We start from the raw sequence: 24,077 nt of genomic DNA, 5'->3' as shown, positions 1-24,077 counted from the left end.
CCAATTCAGTGGATATGCCTTTTCGGACCCGAAGTAGCAGTAAATTTTACACTGCACCCCTCGGTAGACAAAGCCAAACGATGTGAATACTAAAAAAGCTGCGCCTTACTTTCACCGATGAGGAGGTTGAGAGTGTCATCAGCAAGACAAAATCGCCTAAATTCATTGCTCCTAAAGGAATTAACATGCTGATGTTTAAGCACCTTGGCTCGACCGGAGAAAACTTTCTTGCCAAGGTCCTCAACCTGTCGCTGACCACTCTTCAAATATCCCGGAAAATCGAAAGAGTTGTACCACTACTGAAACCGGGGAAACCCGCCAACAAAGAGGAGTCCTACGATAACTCTCCTCTCGCCAGTAGTGAAGACACTTGAGGCCTTGCTACTCCCGAACTTTACGCACTTCCTGAGTCTAGCAAACCACCAGCATGGCTTCCGAAAAGTGCACAGCACCATCACAGCACTTAGCGTCATTGGGGCCGATAGAGTTCATGGTCTCAACCAAAAACCACCATGTGTCAAAAACTTCTGACACCGTCAATCACACACCGCTACTGAGGACATCGAAAAATCTATGCTCCCTCCAGGACTGAAAAGGGGGACTATGAACTACTTGAGTGGTCGATAATCATCCGTACTATTTTGAGATAAACTCTAAATTGAGAAGTATTAAACAGGGGTTCCGCAGGGTGGACCCTAAGATTTTAGAGTCCTCACACGACCGCGATTATTGCCAAAGTACAGAGCCGCAACAAAATCCTCAAGTCGCTAGCCGACAGCACATGATATATAGTCATTACAGAAAGATGTAGTTCGATTTCCAAGATTTTTAGAAGTAAATATAGAATATATTTATATCAGTCGGTACTCTAACAATGATTATAATCACTTTTCGACTATTACCATGCCCTAAATACATAAATCAAAAAAGTGGTGGATACCCAAATTTGATAAAATCGCTCTAGTGATTTGAGAGAAATACTTATATGGCAAACATTAACGAGGCAAAGAATACAATAGTTCCTGGAATCCGGAATTTGTTAGAGTGGAGAGTGTATTTACGATTTTCTTCATTACTTCGTGGACTTCATTGAAATAATCCAAATAACATTAAATATAAAGATATAGTGTAACCAGCAAAAGTTTGTACGACGATTTCTAAGACGGAAAAAATATTTTCCCTCAAATTTGGTCTTCTAATACAATTAAAAAAATATTCAGTGTCTTGAAATCGTAAAAAATTTGTAAAGCGTAAGTAGTTTCTCAACTTCTGTTAAAGAAGATAACATTGATAATTGGAGGCATATGATAATTGAATACCGGCTGGTTTGTCTTAGAGAGATGGCAGGAGCTCCAAACTATTCTATTGCTAAGAGACAATTGCTAAGTTTTTGGACAATACTTTAAGTAAATATGAAGCTGCCACAGCCAAATTTGACAAGTTCAATGGAATACGGGAATAATTTTCATGCTCTAAGAAGATATGGTTTCATAACTAAATCGATAAAAGTTTTTTCTAGCAGGTTGAAAATTATCTGCTTGGGTTTTAGATACATCGAAATTCAGTTGACATAAAACTGCTTTCTGGGCCTGTCATTAGCAGATTAATTGAGAAGAGTCCGCAGATTAATTCGAATAGATGACGCTACTAGAATTAAATTCATATGATTTTGAAGTTAGAGCTAAGTCTAGTTGGAGTTCGTTAGTGAAATGGGGGAACACCGAAAACGGTGAACGCAGTGTCCCAAAAAATTTGTTACCGACGAAAATACACCAAAAAGCCTACAAAATGATTTTGGATAACCCAAATAAGGTGAAGTTTTCGAGATAACTAGCACTCTAAAAAGATATCAACTGAACGTGTACAAATATTATTCAGGAATATTTTGGGCATGAAAACTCTGTGCAAAATGTGTTCGCAGCGAGCTCACTTTGGCCCAAAACAATGACGAGTTGATGATTCGGAGCAGTGACAATATGTGGTTGAAAATGGCTTCACCATTTCCCTCACTCCGAAGTCAACCGAGAGTCAGTACGACCAGACTGAAAAACGATGAACCCGCTTAAGTGTGGGAAACACCAACACCCATCTATCTACATATCTGTGATTTAGGGATGCGCTTTAGAATAACTTTTATTGACTACTCCTTGAAAGGAAAAGACCATCAAAAGAGATTATTCCATAGCGTGGATCTCGTTTGAAGGAATTGACGAAAAAACGTCCGCATTTGACAAAGTCAAGTGAAAACGATATGGCAAAAAATTCATGAATTAGGCTTCTTTATCCAGATCTCCCAGTTACTATTTCTTGTTTTTATACGCTCGCAACAAAGTTGAGACTATTTAGGAGAGTATTATAGTTTGTTCAGTGATATCCAATGAAGCGAACGGAAACATATATGTTTTTATTAAGTCTTCAACTCAAACTAAAACCGCCGTAACGAGAATATACCATATGATATAAACCAAAAGCCTCAAAAAGTAGATAAAACCTTTTATACTCTCACCCAACAAAGTTGCTAAAGAATTATTATACCAGAGCAAGATCAGGGGTGACGAGTGAGAGTTCAGAAATCCGGATGTCTGTCTGTCCGTCCGTCCGTGCAAGCTGTAACTTGAGTAAAAATGAGAGATTCATGATGAAACTGGGTACACGTATTCCTTGGCTTCATAAGAAGGTTAAGTTCGAAGATGGGCAAAATCGGCCCACTGCCACGCCCACAAAATGGCGGAAACCGAAAACCTATAAAGTGTCATAACTAAGCCATAAATAAAGATATTAGTGAAATTTGGCACAAAGGATTGCATTAGGGAGGGGCATATTTGGACGTAATTTTTTTGGAAAAGTGGGCGTGGCCCCGCCCCTACTAAGTTTTTTATACATATCTCGGAAACTACTATAGCTATATCCGCCAAACTCTATAGAGTCGTTTTCTTCAGGCATTTCCGTATACAGTTCAGAAATGGAAGAAATCGAATAATAACCACGCCCACCTCCCATACAAAGGATATGTTGAAAATCACTAAAAGTGCGTTAACCGACTAACAAAAAACGTCAGAAACACTAAATTTTACGAATGAAATTGCAGAAGGAATGTTGCATCCAGGCTTTTTTTAAAAATTGAAAATTGGCGTGGCGCCGCCCACTTATGGCCCAAAAACCATATCTCAGGAACTACTAGACCGATTTCAATGAAATTCGGTATATAATATTTTCTTAATACCCTGATGATACGCATGAAATATGGGTGAAATCGGATGATAACCACGGCTTCTTCCAATATAACACTATGATAGCGGTCAAAACATTAGTTGTGATGTCAAGGACTTAATCAAAGTGATACATAGTTATGAATAAATATGTAGAGATTATGTTAATTTATATTATGTACATATTATCATCAGAAAATGTAAGAAATATGTATATATTGTATATTAGCAATATGATAATAAAATATGGTAAATTCTTACATATTTCCATTATGTTTGCTGGATAGTGTTGCTGAGTAGCGTTGTTTTGCAAGCGTACCGATATTTAAGCGAGTCGAGTGTTCTTTTGCAAACGGTAAAGAAATAAATAACGCCAAATGCGAAAATTTTAATTATTTTTCTGCATTAAAGCTTAGCATTACCAATTAATGAGTGATAGTGATCTCTAAAGTGTAAATGAAACACCATGGCTTCGTATATTCGCTAATTTCTGTAGTTTTAAATACCTTGCGCGCACTTTTATAAGCTCAATTCGGCAGAATTAAAAAACAAAAACAACAAATAAATAAAAATCTTTAAATAAGTCGAGCCAATCAGCCTGAAATGCAGGATTAAAAGAGTCTGTTGAAAATCAAAGAAAAAAACTATTAACGAAAAAAACTCTTTCAAGTAAGCAGACTATATCCTTATGGCTACAACTCTATACAAGCGTACGCATATCAAGGAGCCATAAATTGTCTGTGGTAACAAAATTACAGCATGTAATCGCATATGAATAAATTATTGGTGCACACATGAAAGCGCGCGGCGTTGAGGGCAAAGAAAAAAGCGCAAAGCCAAAACAAAACGGCAAAAAGATGTGACAATTCGCCTACAAGCGAGCGAATCTCAGTCCAAGGCAGGGTTTATGTATATGTATACCCAGCGCAGAAGCGTTTGCTGTACATGGTACCGGGGTGTACCAACATCCATATTAACTCACATAATAACAACTACTGAGTAGCCGCCACCCTGAGTAGCTCACTGCCGTACAAACGCTCGGTCAGAGTAGTGTCTATAGAAGTATGTAGTAAATACATACATATATACTCGTGTTTGCCTGCGTATTTATGACCGTGATGTGTTCGGGTGATATTTCAAGTACTACGAAAAACCAGAAAACCAGACCAGCGTATAACCAAAAGCGTTATGCGCGTAGATTTACCCATAAGAGGGGAAAATTCTACAAGCATTAAGGCTTGGCATGAGTGTGTATGTTTGTGTGCACTCAAATGCTTTTGACTTTGAACTCTTGATATGCCGGCTGGTCACGGCCCCTTCTACTCAACCACACATACACGCGTACACACAAGTTTGTGTGTGTTTTGTATGCGACGTTTATGCCTGAGGCGCATAGTAGCTTTGTTTTGCTGATGCCATATGGTGGCTATTTCGGTGATTACGCAGATGATACAGAGCCACACATGTGCAAGGAAGCGCCGTTGAAGTGAAAGGCGTAGCGAACACATGCATGTACGCGCTTATGGATATTGTATGTATGTATGTTTGAATTCCTGTATATTCATGTATGTATATCTACTTGAACTAGGCAAGCTTTCACCCGATCTTAACCATTTTTTGTACAAAGATACATTGTTGTTGCAAAAATACCCTTTCTCAATTTCATTAAAATAGCTCTTCTATTGGCCGATATACTATATATTATGTAATATTAAGTCTACTGGAAGTTCGAAAATCTTTATAACAAGTATATGGCGGCTGAGGGAAGTATTGACCCGATTGAACCCATTTTTGACATAAGGTTACGTTATTACCAAAGGAAGATTTTCAATAACATATCTCACTGAGAGACCGATATTTTCGCTAAAAAGTCAGCCATACGCACTAGGGTCCACAGTTTCGGAATGTGGGGGCTTTAACAGTTATGGTACCTTGAGGTATGGTACCATAACTGTTAAAGCCCCCACATTTGTTGGCACTATTTGTGCAAAGTTTTCAAGACCGGAGCATAGTCTTGTAGAACCCCCAAAGATGATCAAGTGAGTGATGCTCTGAGCATATGGAAATTATGGATGGACCATTTCTCCAGCCTACTGATTGGCAGTGAAAGCATAACACCAGGAGATAGTGAAACCGATTCATCAATCGTGTGATGGAGCAGGCCTTACATTGCCCGACCATGAAGAAGTTCGAATAGCATGATGTTGATATCATTGATGTCAACCACCGCGGCGTTATGAAGTTCTGCTTTCTTCAGACTGCATAAGGAATCGAAGCCTAGCAGTCTGGTTGTGAACGAGGGCATGACGAAATATTTCATGTCATCAAACAAAGAGTCGTGATATTCGCGATCACTTTTAAAAGTCATATATTCGAAGTCGTAGACAATTTCGTCTATCTTAGAACCAGCATTAACACCAACAACAACGTCAGCCTCGAAATCCAACGCAGAATAACTCTTGCCAACAGGTGCAACCTCGGACTGAGTAGACAACTGAGAGGTAAAGTCCTCTCTCGAAGAACAAAGACCAAACTCTACAAGTTACTCATCATCCCGCCCTGCTATATGGTGCAGAGGCGTGGACGATATCAACAGCTGATTACGAGTTTTCGAGGGAAAGGTTCTGCGGAAGATTTATGGTCTTTTGCGCATTGGCAAAGACGAAGGATATTTTGCCCACTGCTTTGGATTTTCGTGGTAAATGATCTCCTAAAAGAGCTCAAAGAACGGGGCTGACGTAAAGGGAAACTTTTTAAATACCGTCTAACTCTAACCGAAGGCCATCTCAATGGATTAACCAACTGGGCGTTTACAAGTGGCTTAACCATTAATCTAAACAAACGGAAATCGGTTGTATTTAACAGAAGGTATTAGATTCCAAACGTTCTTCTACCCTCATTCAGAGGTTCACGTCTTCAACCAGTTGATAAGGTGATATATCTAGGGGTTATCCTTAATAGAATTCTTTCATGGCGGAAAAATATTGAGGTACCAAAGATGATGTTTTGGCTTTACGCAACCGTAGAATAGCCAATAATGTTCTATAGTGTATTCATCTCCGTAGACATTGCCGGCAAGTGCATTGCTGCGAAGTTCTAAGGCTCGGGAAAAATGGGTATTTGAAAGGATCCAACAAGCACTGGCCGGAATTCTCTCCTCCTTCAACTGCAATCCGGAAAACTTGAATACCAACATCACAAGCTACGCGTGAAGGGTTTTCCTCTGCTCAGATACCAACGAGGGATATGTGGACGGGGAGCGAAAACAATAGCGATGCGTTCGCGAACTGTGCGCTCAAAGCTAGCCAATGGGTGCCTGTTTTCTTTAGAAATAGCATCAAGCTACTTCATTATCAGAGTCGTTTGGGTGCAGGGTCATAGTGGAATCGCTGATTACTGCAAAACCAATGTGCCAGCCAAAAGAGACACCCTTCCCTTGGCATCTTGGTTTCAAGCGCTGGACCAATGGACTCGTGCGACTGCAAGATTCTTTTGGCCTAAAGTAGAACGCCACAGATCTATCTCCTCTTCGCAAAGTTTATCTTGCTGCAATCGTTGTGACTCTTACTGAACTTTACTCAATACGCATTCATGCAGTAAGGCTAAAAATCTTAATGGACGAAAACCGTATGTAGGCATGTGAGGTAAAACCTTTCAAGCAATTTCTCCTCCACTGTCCAGCCTTTGAAGGACTGAATTTGAAACATCACGTCAGTTTCAGTGAACCAGGCATAGCCGAAATTGATATTAACCGTCTCAACGAAATCGAGATAGGCTCAAAGCGATCGACCTCATGACCTAACTTAACCTAAACAAAAAGATACTCGTCTTGGTTTTGGGAGTACTTTATCAGCACTCTGTTTATCGCAAGCGAGTGATTTCTTCACGTTCTAAGGACAGTGAAGTCTTCCGTATAAGATCAGGCCAGGCTCCCCTATATCAAAGCTTCCGACAAATTATCACCTTCTTGCTGAGAAAGGGATATCTGCAGAATTTCAGACCAATATTTCAAGGACCGAGGAACAAGTTCGCGGATATACAGACAGACATGATAATTAAACTTCGTTTTAGAGTTTATCTAATAATTTCAACTAACTTTGTAATATTTAAATGTAAATCTCAATATAAAAATACCGGGCTGAACGCCTTTAATACAATAACACTTTTTGCCTTCGCTGAGTCATCTGTCAACGCATAAATGATGGTTGATTGGAAGTAAACATAACCGCACTTCAGGTTTCAACCACTTTTGTGTGCGAAGCAGATTATTGACGAATGACACACTAAACAAATTCCACCAAAAAATTGCGTGCCTCGATTACCCACTCAAACAGGTACTTTATATTGACCGCATATATTCTTTGGTTGAGTTGCTGATTGACTGATAGACGGACGCATTGCTACTTAAATGCTCTTAAGACGATCTTAAGTTGTGTCACGCCAGGAATTTGCGTTCGCCAAGCAATCTGATCGCGTCACAACACACAAACACAGCGGGAGTGGTAGCCGCACGGTCATACTTATAGCCTTCAGCTGTGGTTCTTCGTCAGACCATCCCTTTTGCGACCGACTGCATTGCAATGTGCGACACTCTATTCTTCATCATGCCATAATTCCATCCATATAAGTACCTGCGTAAGGCCTCAAACGGTTATCAGTTTTACCCTTTCGCACGCCTCATTAGTCAGTTGGAATGTAATACCAGAAGCCCAAAATCAATTGCGTATTTATTGACCACAATCACTGTAAGACGACGCGACGCGGCGCTTCGCCCGGTCGGCCGATATGCAACGGCGCGCCATCAGCTGCTTTGTTGCACCTTGTCTGTTCGCTTGTTGTTTGTTGTTGTCTCTTCGCACAAATGCGCACTTAATGAGCTCAGTGACGGCGTCGATGATGACTTGAACGCTAACGCGAACCCGATCACCTACGGTGTGACGGAGTGATGGCGTCAGTGTGTGTTGGCAGCGACACAGCGTTATGCCGAAATGCCATAATAAGCCGAAATGTTTGGCAAATCCCTGCCACGGCGGTTGAATCTGTCTTTTCGGAACATTACAGTTGACTGAACCTTTGCTGGGTTTGTCGTGCTGGCTTCGATTTTTTTAGTTTATGGATTTTTCGCGTTTTTGGATGCAAATACGGTTGGTATACTCGTATAAGCTTGGTGAGAATGTTCACGTGTTTATATTGCACTCGTTTGGCAGTGATAGGCGCTTGTCCGCTGTCAAACAAGTAGATTATTTGCATTTTCTGACTTGATTTTGAGTTGGTTGCGAAAATGAATGATTTCTGCTTGCGATAAGTTTGCAAAATCTCTTGAACATTGCGCACAATAGCTCTTCGTGATGTATTTTCAAGACGCTGATTGCGGTTATGTAAGTTGTTTTTTTTGGGAACGGTAGTGAGACAACGAAATTATGCGACAAATGAACCATAAATCGCAGTATGCTGCGCCACCATCGGCAAGACTAAATCGATTTTAATAATTACATAATAATATTAGCATTGTTTGGTGTCATTATCATATATAGTAGTTACAAAAAAACAAAGTTGGAAAGTTGTTACACATTTAAAATTTTTAAATAAAACAACAAAAATTATAAAAAAAACGATAACGAATTATAATCAAAAATTTTTTGTAGAGTTGCCACCTATTTAAAAATTTTTAATTCTTGTAAGATTATAAAAAAGGTAAATAATTATAATTGTAATGTTTTTGTAGAGTTGCCACCTATTTACATTTTTTGTTTGAAAATATGAAAAACAGTATGATAATCGATTACTTAAATGCGAACATAAAATTAAAGAGAATTATGAATACTTATTGCTGATAATATGTTTGTTTTTGGCGGGTTGCCAAATGTTTGAAAAATATGTGTATTAATTAACAGAACGAAAAAACAAAATAATAAGAAGTTTTTAGAAAGTTTTCGATTTCGCTAATGTTGCCACCGGCTTAGAACAACAACTTATACAAAAAAAATCTACATTATAAATCACAAGAAGCCTATTTGAGAAAAATTTCCATAGTGAACTGCTTATCACTTATCGCAACCCTTTCATAAAATGCCTGATATAAGTACATATGACATTCGAAATAGAGAATAGAAGTTATTAATAGTGTCTAAGAAATTGTGGAATGAAATGTGAAATGTGCTTGATATCAATCCAATAGCATATCTAACAATATTCGTCGATCTGGCATCAAAAGGATCATACAGGTGTAGTGTGTTTCTGGGATTTTTAAAAGATAATTTAACTTCAAAATTAAGATGGTAAGCAAAAAGCAGATAGAACGATTTAAGAGCAGATATTCTAGACCAAATATTTCAAAAAGCCGTGAAAAAGAATACAGGCTTAACAACGAACCATAGCCTTTGCAGAACACCATGAGCTCGATAGAAAAGGAAACTGCTCTTCATTTTTCTCGGAGAAATCCAACTAATTTCGTCGTAGTATAGCATCTCTAGACCCTATCATGAACTCATTGAAATTGTTTTTCATCCGTAGAATAAGTATTTCGGTTCCGATAGCACAAATTTCAACCAAACCAAGTATAGGGTTCAATTTTAAAAGAGAAAAGAACAATTAAAGGTTTCCTAGTAAAAGGCTGTAATTTCAAACCATTTATGTCGACCTTTATCCTCTAAAAATTATACGTTCAAGTCAGAATTCGAAATTTTCAAATTTGTTTCCGCTATTTAAAGCATTTTCATCACATTATATGAGAACATCTTTCCCATCGTTCATTCTAACCTTAAAAACTCAATAGAAGATAGTTTATGAGTCTATATACTTAAAGTCTGGAATAACGATGTTAAAATAAATGCTATTATATACACCAGGGATGCATAGGTAGCACAGTCAGTTTATTGGTTCACGCTGATACCACTTTCTTTCTAATACAACAAATGTGTACATTTTTTGAGGTATGAGAACATATAGTAAGAAATATATATATTCTTGATATTAGCACAATATTATAATATGAAACAGAGAATTGTTCTTCTCTTTTGATTACAATGAGCAATGTTGCCAATTTTATTCTCAGAGACCTGAGCAATTTTTTGAGGAGACTGGCGACTTACTTCAAGATGAAAGCAATAGGAAATGTGTAAATTTTTTTTTCTATATGATATTGGGTACTCGAAAAAGTCTCTTCATATTTCTAATCAAACTTCAACTTATTGTTTTTTTATATTTATAGTAATAAATAAATAAACATTTGATCGACCATTTTTTGCCATTTTTCCGCTGGATACATTACTCCATCAGTTTAATACTTGCAGTGTAAATCGAAATTTCGAAATTTCCAGAACGGAAGCCAGCGAACCATTGCGCTACACGAACTGATACAGCATCGTCTCCGTACAAATTTCATTGGTGGCTTCTTCCCTTTTTATACAAAAATTTCAAAATCTAGCGAATTTCTTCATTAATTTCACTCACTTTTGAACCGCTGTAAATTTTTTGCAACTTCCCCGAATTTTTTTTTGTTTAAATCACTCTTTTAAGTTATAGTTAGAATGCATATTTTAAGAGATTGGTGCACATTAAATCTACTCAAAATTGATCAGTGACCTGTAGCCCACTAGATCATATTTTGAAAGAAGCATACGATTTTTTTTCGGGACTTTTTCTTCGTTACTTCAATATAAAGAAAACATCAGCCGAAAATCTGCGTATTTTAGGGGAAGTTAATGGTGAACATGCTTCAGCTGAGCGAATGTATGTAATAAAAGTGGTGCGGTTGTTTCCAAAGTTGTGTTTTTGTTTTAAGTTATGAAGAACGTCCTGGGCCGTTAAAAAGGTTTCAAGGCGAGGAAGACGAAACATTATTCGATGTAGATTATTGCCAAACACAAGAAAAATTCGCAAAATCAAGTACTCATTTCATATCGTTTAAAAACAGAGGAATACAATCTAAAGCAAGGTAATTGAGTGCTGTATGAAGTGAAGTTGAAATGCTGCTTGAACGCTGAAAAAATTTTTGCCTCAGATTGTGACTGGTGATGAAAAACGGACAATCCGGCCATGAAAAAGTCATAGTCTGGTCAAGCAGCTAAATCAATGAGAAAGTTGAATATCCTTGGCATCGGCAAAAATGGTAATGGATCTGTATTTGAGGGAACCAAAAGGGCATGTTCTTTTATGAGCTTCTAAAACCAGGTGAAACCATTTATTGAGAATACTACCGACAACAAATCATCAAATCGAAGCCAGCGATTGCAGAAAAGGAAAAAGGAATTCGCAACTAAACTCGAAGCAATACTTTTTCTTCATAACAACGCTCGGCCTCATATTTCTAAACCCGTTAAAAATATTTGCAGAACAGCGGGTTGGGAAGTATCGACTCACAGGCCTTGACAGTTCTGGTCAATTCAGAACTCCCTCATGGTTCACATCAGAATAAGGTATCAAATTTGGCTTAATTCATTCTTGGCCTGCGCAGTTATTTTGGGATGGAGTCCACAAATTAACAGAAAAATGGGAAAACGTTAAAACTTCAGATGAACTGAACTTTGAATAATAATGTTTCTGAAATAAATGTTCATAATTAAAACAAGCACACACACATATAGTTATAGACCTAGTACTTATGCGACGCCACTAAGCGCAGGACGAGATATAGTATTAATCGAAAGCCGGTATACTGATGGTACGAAGAAATAGCCAAGCTGAGGAAGCTCTGTCACTCAGCTAGACGCCGCCTACAACGTAACAAGGAGGTGAAAATGAAATTCGCCTCAGAGAAGCATGTACTATAAATGGCAAAAACGCACCTAAGGTCAGCCATTACCAGTAGTAAAAGATACTGTTTCGAAACGCATTGCGTAGAAGTAAACATACATAGAACCCTGGAGAATGGCATACAAAATATACATATGTAATATGTCGAAGCTCAATCAAATTAATCGCATCACTTATGAGAAATGTTGTCGAAGCATTATTTCTGACATATGACCATATTTCCTATGTTAAGAGAAACGAAGCTACAGAGTCACCTCTATTAGTAACAGAAGAAGAACTATCGGCTATTGCGAAAAAAATCAAAAACCCACAACCAAAAAAGCCACACGAAGAACCTTCATCATATCGACATGACCTCCAGTTCAAATGCAATGACTGCATAAATGGTTTGCTACCATGAGTCTAGAGCTAGCTGAGCAGAAAACGGAAGTCTTGCTCATAAGCTCCAGGAAAATGGATGAAAAGATATCGGTCACCATAGGAGAATGTCAGATAACTTCACAACCAAAGTTGAAGTACCTTGGTGTGATAGTGGACGCAAGGCTCAAAGAATACTTGGAAAATAAGGCATGCAAAGCAAATAAAATCTATAATGCTTTATCTAGAATGATGATGAATAAAGGCTGTTTGCGTTTCAGCCGACGATGTTTAAAAGCTAAGGTAATGCGTTCAGTTATACTGTATGCGGCTCCAATATGGATACAGGCGCCATGATAAGTGCTTTCCGAACCATATGAAACGACATTGCTGAAATATTAGCCCGTATCGCGCGGGGTGACATCCAGGGAGACGAATTTGTGCGAATATACAACTTCTCAGAGAGGTCTACAATAGCAAAAAGAGAGGAGAGAACTCAAGGCATCATAATTTGGCAGCAGCGGTGCCAAACTTCATGCAAAGGACGGTATACCCACAGACTAATTCCGGACATATGTACATTCGTGGATAGATAGAACTTGGATTTCCACCTAACTCAAATACTCAGTGGCCAGTGGTGTTTTAGAAGCTAACTATACAAATATCGTCATAACTTTAGTCCATATTGTCCGACGTGTACAGACTGTATAGATGACTCTGAACACGTGCTCTATCGTTGCCCTCGGAAAAAGCTAAAAACCATACTTGGAGGTAGTCTCACGGTGAAAAATTTTACTGCACTTACTATGTGCGAGTACTCCGTAAAATGAAAAGCTATCAGCGCAGCAGCAGCTCTAATTATGATAGGATTGAGACATTTACAATAGATTAGGCATCAGTCAGTCCGTACAATATAGGATACTCAAGTGTCTTCTTCTCTCCCATAAAGTAATACTGAGTCCAGTGGTCTCGTGGCAGAGACATGAGATGGCAGTAGGTTAGGCTTTGCGGATTAAAGTCCCGCACTCCGGCTTTCGATGCTTGCTCCTACTATAAAAAATACTTAATACTCATTTAATTTATTTGTTCTCGAAATCAATGTTTCTATAAATACACTGAAACATCTTGAAATCCTTCACCCTAAAAGCCACCGAACAATTGGCAGAGCGTAAATCACCGAGCTATCGGGCACGAGCAATCATTTAGCAGCTTGAAGTGAGTAATTTGAGTTGCATTTTATGCCAACTTGAGAGGATTTCGGCGCACGACAGGATCGATGTGGTCAGCTGCAGGACAGCATTTTAAATTATTAACAACGGCACTTGGAGAAAACTCTAAAATAACATGAATTTCAAGTGGTGACATTATAAAAACACGATATACACATATACACATACATATTGGTGTATGTATGTGCGTGTGTTTTTGGCATCGAGGTGCACAAAGGACGCTTTGTTTCCAGCTGCTCCGCTGGCAACTGAAACAGCGCGCGACAAAAGGACTTTGTGGCAATAAACTATGCGCTCTTTTGTGGCACAGCAAACATACTTGCCACATTACAATTGTATATATGTAAGTGCTTATCGGCGCATCGGATTGTAATACGAACGGCTAAAAGCATATTTTTATATTTAACACAATTTCCACACTTTTGATTTTTGACAAAAACAACAACAAAAAATTGGTGAAAAATGCGAAAAGGCTGCCTTTGATGAGTTATGCGTGTGTTTGTGTCATATAACAGTACATACATACATGCATATGTTGCAGGGGGTTATCCTTTGGCTCTGTGCAACACTGGCAAACGGCCCACAAAGTGCACTCGAAACAACAAAACACAACAATAAAGTGAAGTGCGCACTTCAGCAGTGGCAAGCATACCAAAGTGTTGTCGACGAGGCAAAGAGTTACTTTTGTATGTATGTGTGTGTGCAACAAAGTACAAATGCATATATCGATTTTCACAAATATTTAATGGATTTCAAGTGGCCGATCGCTGCTTGAATCACAATGCGCCGCGAGATTGTGGTGCCACTTATTTAGATGCCACGCACACACACACATTTGGACAGACATAAGCATATTTTTGCTCCCTGATTTTTCGAGGTGCCATTAAAAAGGGGTATGAAAACTAATGTATCCTTGTATCTTTATTATACAAAGCAAACACACACACACATGCACACATACATTTGTACAATCAAACAATACAGTCACACAAATGGAACACTCTGTTGTCAGCAGCTGTTGCTGTTGCTATTACTTTTGTGTGTTTTTGTTGCTGTTGCTGTGACAAGCTGCCAACAGTAGCGTATTGCTGCCAATTATTTCGTAGCTGGCATGCTGTGCAGCAGCTGAGGAGCGTGTTGACAGCAAGCGGCGTGTGTCGCTGCAAATGCGCCCGGAGTGTGGCCACGTTTTTGGTTATAATTAACTCGAGTATGCTACAGGACGAGTGTGTGTGAGTGTGCGTTTGTATGTGTAAGTGATATTGCTGTTAATGTGATTTTGGATAATCGTATTGTTAGCTAAATAGTTCCACTTTGAAAGTACTAAGTATTATTGTCTGCCCGGTTAATGAGCTAGTTTTGACAGCAGTTGCTCTTTGTTTGACCACAATTTGACAGTTTTGTGAATTAACTAAAGAAATGGGGGGACAATACATTAATTTCCTTGATATTTGTTATATTCGATTTAATAATTTCGAAGAAAGGGTGGTCCAACAACTTAAAAGGGCGTATGGACTGTGTTAGGGAGCTTTTGCATACCAGAAATACTACGTCTATCATCTAGGATTTGGCTGTTCAGGGGTGACATTTATAAAAACAAGAAAAATCGTTAATTTCTGCTGTTTCGAAGTTATATACCCTTCACAGGTTGCTATAAAAACTTAATGTATAACTAAAACTCAAAACGTAAACCGCCAATCACATCCAACAGAAACCGACGTGGTAGCTCTTTCTAACGAGTGATCAAAGTAGAGGTACGTTTTTCAATTGCCTGTTTTTTGACAGATTACGCGTGGGTCGTATCGAGACTGACGTATCGAACGACTTGGCGCGTTATACGTCGAGATCTTAACATAAAAGCGTAAAAAATACAGATTTTGCAAGAACTGAAGCCGCAAGACCTTCATAACTGACATCGTTTCGTTTCGCTCTATGAGCTTTTGAAAAGTTCCAAGAAGATCCGATGTTTTCGCATCAAATTTTGTTCGGCAATGAGGCCCATTTCTGGCTCAATGGGTAAGTAAACTAGCAAAATTGCCACACTTGGGACGAAGAACAACTTGAAGAGGTCAAGATCTGCCATTTGATCAGGAATGAAACAAAAAAACCGCTAATGGTGACCGTTTCCCGCCATGATGATCGACTATTTGATGCGTGAAACTAAAACTCGTGATCCTGACGACATTTAGTTTCAACAAGACATTGTTACTTCCCACATATGGCATCAATTAATGTATTTATTTATTTACAGAACATTTCGGTAAGCGGATAATTTCACGTTTTGAGCTGGTGAATTGATCTCAACGGATGTACCATCTGAGACATGGCCGCGGCCAACATTTGAAAGCGATAATCTTCAAAAAATAAATCCCAAAGAATGTTCTTTCGAATGTGTATAAACGTTCCCCATTAAATTTGCAGTTTTTGGTTTTTTTTCTTTAAGAAAGTTAGGAACCGCGAAATGGATCTCCGTTTACATATCTTCCAAAACGCTAAGCTAAATTAACCAAACTTACTGAAACATATGTATGTTGTAATACATCTTCATATACTATGCCTTCACCCATTGTGCGATCGTGTCCACTCTCTAGTATATAGTATATTGGTTATGTTGAAAACTACCAAAGGTGTGATAACTCACTGAATAAATGCGCCTTAAGCAGCAAATATCAGAACCAAGTTGGTAAAAAGATCTTTATAGAAGCAGGTATATAAATTGAACAATGGACGTGTTAGCGCTCACTTGTAGGTGAAATCCTATAGGTATATCAGGACCTACTTGACCATTTTTAACCGAATTTGCTGTTTGAGGTTACCCAATCATATCTATAGTATTCTTTTTTCTTTAAGACATTTTTACCCAATCATTTCTATAGTTTTCTTCTTCTTTATTTGGCGTAAACACTGATTACGCGGTTATATCCTTTTGCAGATTGTATAAATGGGCGACATCGGATCACAACCACGCCTCCTTCCCGCACAACAAACTTTTAAACACCATCTGATTCCTTCATTTCCAGTATACAAATCAAACACCAATGAATATACGTATAGCGCGATAAAACTTTTTACCAGCTTAAACAGTTTAAGCTTATGCCCAAAGTTTTTGAAATCGGGTTGGAACTTTTCAAGGACCCAGACATAAGGATAATTTTTGTGATAACACCATGCCCTTGTGCGCATATACTTAAGTAAAATCGGGTCAATGATACCTTTAGTCCCTCTTTATTTAATATAAATATTTTTGAATTCAGAAATAATCTCCTTCTAATGATAGTGTATCTTCTTGCCTGTGATTTTGAACAACGGATGCAATATTTCCGACTTTTAATTAAAATATATACGAAAATCCCGTATATAACTTTACCTCGCGAGAGTATAAAGTTTTAAGTTATACCCAAACTTAGGCCTTCTTTACTTGTTTTTACTTTCTAATTAGAAGCTCTACAAAAACTGTTCAAAATAAGTAGTTTTTCTTTAATAAATGTTAGTATAATATTTCTCTTCCAAAAAAGAGTTAGTACAAAGTACAGCCCGTGCAGAATCTGCTGAAAAAATTTTTGAAGCTACATACTTTTGACTACACTTAACATTTTCTTTAATTTATGTTATACAGCTGAGAATGTCCGATTGGTATCCATCGAGGTCGAAGTAGTACTTTCGCTACATAAAGCTGAATGATTCGTTCATTTAACCATCCGGGAAATTACCGAAAATAATTTTACTTAGCGAATTAATAAAGACCTTAAGACATTTTTCCAATAAACAGGTATCAGAATGGCGTTCAGAAACTTTACGTATCACACAACACATTTAACTGTAATTGTTCAAACACGGTCTCACTATCTGGCTCTATTCTTATCTAACCTCAGAGGCTTTAGTGTAAATATTTTGAAGTCCTTTAAAGTTTACAATAAAATCCAATATTGTCTAGTGTTCTAAAAATTTTTGAGGTTAGTTACTACTTTTTTTCTGCATCTTGTTGTTTGTTATTTAAAGTTACAACTTCATGAGATTTCTCTCCAATACGTTCTCAGTCTCGGATTTAAATATTTAGGTACGTCTCTTGATATTTTATTAGCCTTATATCCCTTGCTTAGGCAGAATAGTTTGAAGTTTCTTAGAGTACTTTAATTTCCAACTGATTTTCTAAGGCATGACACAGTTGTCGCTCGAAAGTCTATGTATTGTTGGCCTTTAAGCTAACAGAAGACTTAGCTTTTACTCTCTTTCGACACTTCGATATGTCGTTAATTGGTCGTGAACTCTAATCTATCATTGCGGTGTATGGTGAATCATATTAAGAGTTCCAGGGAGGAAGATGGAAGCCAAAGCAATTCGGTAAACAAGATTATATCTTAAGTACTTCGGTTGGGGTGATGATTACTAGTACTGGACTAATAGCTGGATGCTAGTTATACACACAGTTGCTAAAAAGAACGCTTGAGGCTAAACCCCCTTTAGATTTTACCTATAGAGCAATTCTATATATGTACATAAAAACTTTTTTTCTCAAATTCACATACAAACCTCGAAATCGCACATTTTTTTCGTGACATGTGGCATGCAAAAAAGTACATGAAAAATACCATTAAAACCTTATAAAAATAATGATGACATCTCATTTCCAGCAAACCAGCTTAATGCGGAAAACGCACAAGACACCCCTGAAATAGCTTTCGAAGAAAGTAAAGAAACGAGCGATGTGGCAGAAACGAAAGTGCCGAACTCTTAGCGAGTGATTAAGAACATAAGGAGCGCATGAAATGCATTTTCATGCAGGATCAAGGCAAAGGCTAAAAGTACCGAAAATCCGAGCGTAACGAAATGAGGCAAATGAAAGGAGGCAAACAGATTGAATATTGCGCGTTAAATTCAATTTTTGGGTAACTAACTCGATTACACTGGCATGCGATGATACCATACTGCTACCCTCGTTGGACAGGCGCAAAATATTTACAGTTGTCAACTGTGTTGGCAAAGGAGTCGGCCTTAGAAATACAACTTTATTGAGGGGTTTTACGCTTGCTATTACACAGTGGCGGTGGTGTGGGGCGGTAAAAAGCAACATGAGCCTTATTAGTTGATTACAGGACGCATTATCGTGATTATCGAGTGCGCGACGGGATAAAAATCTTGCAACAGATATGCAAGTGCCACACTTTGATGCATTGATGCAGAATTGTGGCCACCCATAATTTTGTGTTGATGCGCCGCACAGGAGGCAGCACGAAAATTTAATAAAAACTCGCTACCGTTAGGGTGGAGCAGCTAACGGTGTCGAGGTCAAAGGGAGGACGCTGCCACAAAGGGCAACAGCGCAAATGTTGGTAGACTTTTCGAGAGAGAGAGAGGCGGAAAAAGTAAATTTTGAAGGATGAAAGGGGTGTGTCGCAAACATAAATAAACGTAGAAATAAATATACAACAATAACAACAATAAATTGCAGTGAAATGCTTTTGTAGCTAAATTCACTGCTAATAGTTTGATTAATGGGCAGACTTCAATGCGCACACAGCGAGAAGTGAGCAGCAACGGTAATAAAATTATAGCAACAACAACAAAAAATAACAAAAATAGTGCTGGCAACGTACAACAAGTAAAATGTGTAAGATTGGAAGGTTAAGCAAACCAACACAGCGCTGGGGGTGCCGTGCCAACAATATGGGGGTGGCAGTGGTGATGATGACGATGATGTGGCATGATAAGATTCTAGCATAAATATTAGAGTAAATTTATTTTCGGGCTTTCCGGCACAGCTTTAGAAACCTATAATCATCGGTTTTGATGTGATTTGTTTTTCCGGCGCGACAGCGCTTAGTTGGAAGGAGATTTAATATATGTATGTATGTATGTGTTTTGGTACTGCTTTGTGGGCGGATTAGAAATGTGGCAAGACTGTGTATTTATGTTGACCAAAAAGCGGTCAATCGATGACTGTGCAACTACACTACTTACTACTTTCGCCACATGTCGAGCCAAACTCATACATATACATACATACATATGTGTATATCTACTTTACACAACATATACTTGCATTACAGCTATTAAGTACATACTTTCACTGCCTTGAAACTGTCAGCTGGATAAATTATCAATGACTTGTGTGCGCCCGCTTTATCAGACATCGTAAATATTCATGTGTACAAGTCTGTTGCAAGTAGTGACCGTCAAAATTAATAATCGCTGTAATGTTGGCATTAATGCCATTGTACACACATATGTATATTTATGTACTGTTATTTATTATATTTTCGTACATGTGTAGCTACTGCTATTACAGTTGCTCCTTTTTTCCTTGCGCCCAACTTGATTTTCGGTTGACCCTGAATTGTGTTGCCGAGGCGTGGTGTGGTTTCGAAAGCCATATACATTAAGATTACACGCATATTTGCCAGCTTAGTGTCGATGCTGGTGATTTGCAAAAAATAAATAATTTTCACTATGAATAAATGGACGTACAAGTATTAAGCACAAGCGTGAGTAGCACAAATGTTGCAATTTTCATTTCGCCAAATTAGTGGCAAGGCTTTAACGTGGTTGAAATAATTTGCGTAAATGTTTTATATGAAAGTTGATAGCGGCTTTTATACCGGGAAAAAATATTCAAAAAGAAATTCATGCTGGTTAGGAAGCTGACGGAGTTACAAACATATTTTTATGTATGTATGTGATCGAAAATGTTTAATTATTTTAAATTTTTATGAATTGCTTCGTAAAAAAATTCAAGACAACTTCTATAAAATGTCTCTGACAAAACCATTTCTTTGTGTCCGCATTGGAATATTAAATTTATTTTGACATACTTTTATTATTTATCATTATTTTATTTATTTATTTTATTCATAATTTATTGTCTCTTCCGATCTATATGTATATTCAATTTAATTAATTTTCTTGAATATTTTATATTTAATAGCTTTGTTTATATCTCCGTTATCACGTATTAATTTTAACTTTTATTTTTTAAATTTTCAGACCACTGCAAACATTCCTCCTTTTTTGTTTTAAGTCATCCGAGTATTACTCCGAAAAATCAAAAACACACAAATTATTGAAATCGAGTCAGTCTTCACTTTTTTGGTGTTCTACACATTGACTAAATGCAAAAAAAAAAAAAACTAAAGTTTACTAGAGCCTAGAGCCTTCTTTATGCCTTCCTTTTCTCAAATAGTCTATGAAGTTTGCATTGTCTCAACAATTCCAAAATGTCGGTAATATTGTCAATAAGTGCTTACTAATAAGCCGGTTCTGAATTCTCTCTCTAAAATACTCTATAAAATAGTAGGCATGTCCTTAATTTGATCACTAACAACAAATAGTTTGCAAATTTTAAGCCTCACAACTTTCCATATCAACCAATTACAGCAACTCATTGTAGATTTAATGATTGTGGAATTAAATGTACGTACATACATATGTACATGATTTTCTTAAATAAAAAAATAAAATTTAAACTTTTAAATACAAACTAAATAATAAATAAAGTTAAACATTTTTATAAGATCTTAATATATAATAAAAGTTAATATTTATAACAAAATTCAATTTTTTCAACCATGTATTAGTATCAGCTCATCGTCAGGCAACTTTTTTATTCGAATAAATTCTTCAAATAATATTTCGAACACTTTTGTGAATATATCATTTTCATTCAATAAATTTTATTTAAATATGTATATAGTAAAGTCGTTTTATATATAACAATGAAAACTTGACTCACCGCATTTTTCTCACAGGTAGGCTTAAATCTTGACCTTCAAAATGAATGAACACGGTGACACTTTGTAGTAACTACAAAAGGCTCGATTGTAATTCTGCAAATATGTACTTTTAATCACTATTTTGCACTTTGTACACAATTTAACTATTTACACTAATCTCACAAATCACTTGCACTACTTTTTCACATTTAAAAACACTAAATAAACACACAATTTAAGTTTTTATTCAACAATTTACAAAGAGCAATAATTTTCACACCACAGCTTTCATTTGACTCGCTGTAATTGACGAAAAACGAATTGCATATCCGTTATTGATGACATTTGCACATAATTTGTTGGTACCACCTACGCTCAAATGTCTCAGAGTAGCATAGATTTCTCATTAGTTGATCTCTAACTCTCTATTTCACTTTGTGTTGTTATTTGCTAACATTAAATAATATGCGTGCATAGGCACAAACATTTGTACATGCATACACTCATGTTTCACCAAAGGTTCTTTCCTGCATTGATTGTCAAAGTCATTCATCTACATACTAATGCATGTATGTATGTATGTATTTGCGAAGCATTTGTTGTTCTTCTTATTGCCTCTGCGCTTAGAATTTCTTTTTGCTGCTGCAACCGGGATTTTTTCTTTTATTTGTTTTTGTGTTTACGCTTATTTCTTGAACATCAACATGAGTAACGACAAGAGGCTTGATTGAAAATCTGCAATTAAGTACGTTTAATCGCAATTTTGCACTTTAAACACAATTTAAGTATTTAGAACGATATTTAACTATTTTTGAACCATTTTATAATATGTATGTATAAGCTCATCGTCAAGCAACTATTTTATACGAATAAATTCTTAATACAAATTGTTCGAACATTTATATACACTTCTATAATTTTTGTAAATACATACATATACCTACATATATCATTTTCATTCAATACAATTTATTTAAGTATGTATATAATGCAGTCTCTACTAATTATAAAACCCATAGAAATAATGAAAACTTGACTCACCGCATTTTTTTCACAGCTACGCTTAAATCTTGACCTTCAAAATGAATGAACACGGCGACACTTTGTAGTAACCACAAGAGGCTCGATTGTAAATCTGCAAATATGTACGTTTAATCACTATTTTGCACTTTGTACACAATTTAACTATTTACACTAATCTCACAAATCACTTGCACTACTTTTTCACATTTAAAAACACTAAATAAACACACAATTTAAGTTTTTATTCAACAATTTACAAAGCGCAATAATTTTCACACAACTTTCGTTTGACTCGCTCTAATTGACGAAAAACGAATTGCATATCCGTTATTGATGACATTTGCATATAATTTGTTGGTACCACCTACACTGAAATGTCTCAGAGTAGCATAGATTTCTCATTAGTTGATCTCTAACTCTCTATTTCACTTTGTGTTGTTATTTGCCAACATTAAATAATATGCGTGCATAGGCACAAGCATTTGTGCATACATACATACTTACTATACACTCATAATTAGCTAACACTTCTTTACTGCACTGACTGTCAAAGTCACGCATGTACATACATATGTACATTGGTATGTCTTTGCCGTGTGCGTTTGTTGTACTTCTTATTGTCTCTGCGCTCATAATTTCTTTTTGCTGCTGCAACTAACCACGAATTTTTCTGCTATTTGTTTTTGTGTTTAATGATTTTGCAAGAAATGATGAGAGCATAAAATCGCCGGTTACAATTTATCGTTACTCGCTACTTTACCAAACCTTTTTCTGTATAGAGAGAGAGAAGTTGTGCAGTTTGAGAAAAAAAAATTGTCACTAGTCATTCCAGAAGCTTCAATTTGTGTTATAAATTTTTAAATTTAAAGTAAAATACAAATAAGTAATGTATTTAAATCAAATAAATATTCGTTTTGTGTCGCCAAATATGCAAACGCAGTGTTTAGTGTGGATATAATATATTAAAGTTATTTAGTTGTATTATTAGTGCAGTCTGAAGTGAAGTGGGTGCTCTGCTCGCAGCAAATGGCGAATGTGCGTGTAAGGTTTTAAGCAGTTTGTGTTGATAATCGCATTTTGTTTAATTCAGTGGTGTTCAAGGAAATGTTTTATTATTAGTAAAATAAATATAAATCAGTTTTTAAGAAAATAAAATTCTGCTGAAGGAAAGATATTTAGTATATGCAGTGAATGAGTTCAGTGAGTGAGTGTTCATTGGTTTTGAAGATCGTGTGGCTGCTAAGTCGTGTGCGTCGATGCAGCGTAAATATTGAAACGTATGAATGTGCATACATGGGTTTGAATGTGTCTATACATACATATGTACGTATGAAATGATATAAAATATGTGCGCTAGTCAATATAACCTATAATTATTCAACAGTGCCATTATAAGACGCGATTTATGTACATACATACATAGTATGTACTTTGTATGTACGGTATGTATAAATAGACATAAATGTGATTTGCAGAACAAGGAAAGCAGATAAAATGTTAAGAAGAACTCTCATCTTAAACAACAACAACATAAATGTGATTTGCAGAACAAAGAAAGAAAAACTATTATGAAGAATTCTCATCTTAAACAACTATTTCAAAGAAGGTAAGTAGTGCAATCCTATATACATACATATAATATATAATAATGAATATCAAAAGTATTAACCTAAGTTGAAAAGTGGAAAAAATTAAAAAAAGCTAATTAAATACATACAAACAAAATAAGTATGTATATGAATTAGTATAAAGAAAGTAAACAGTCATATGCAGCAGTAATGGAGTAAATTGACAAGCAT

At 36.7% G+C, this 24,077-nt stretch overlaps 1 long non-coding RNA gene across 1 annotated transcript in view; it reads right to left on the bottom strand.

Moving 5' to 3' along the window:
* LOC120767461 overlaps positions 1-22,767 on the bottom strand; it is a 173,763-nt gene extending 150,996 nt beyond the window's left edge. Inside the window, exons 1-2 of the long non-coding RNA XR_005704700.1 lie at positions 22,297-22,767; positions 21,276-21,369 (exon numbers count right to left, since the gene is read on the bottom strand). This is a non-coding gene — a long non-coding RNA (uncharacterized LOC120767461). The remainder of the gene's footprint in view (positions 1-21,275; positions 21,370-22,296) is intronic.
* Positions 22,768-24,077: the final 1,310 nt, after the last annotated feature.

Source organism: Bactrocera tryoni, chromosome 2, assembly GCF_016617805.1.
Source record: "Bactrocera tryoni isolate S06 chromosome 2, CSIRO_BtryS06_freeze2, whole genome shotgun sequence".
In the NCBI taxonomy this organism is placed as follows: Eukaryota; Metazoa; Arthropoda; class Insecta; order Diptera; family Tephritidae; genus Bactrocera; species Bactrocera tryoni.
This window is presented reverse-complemented; position numbering and strand designations above follow the sequence as displayed.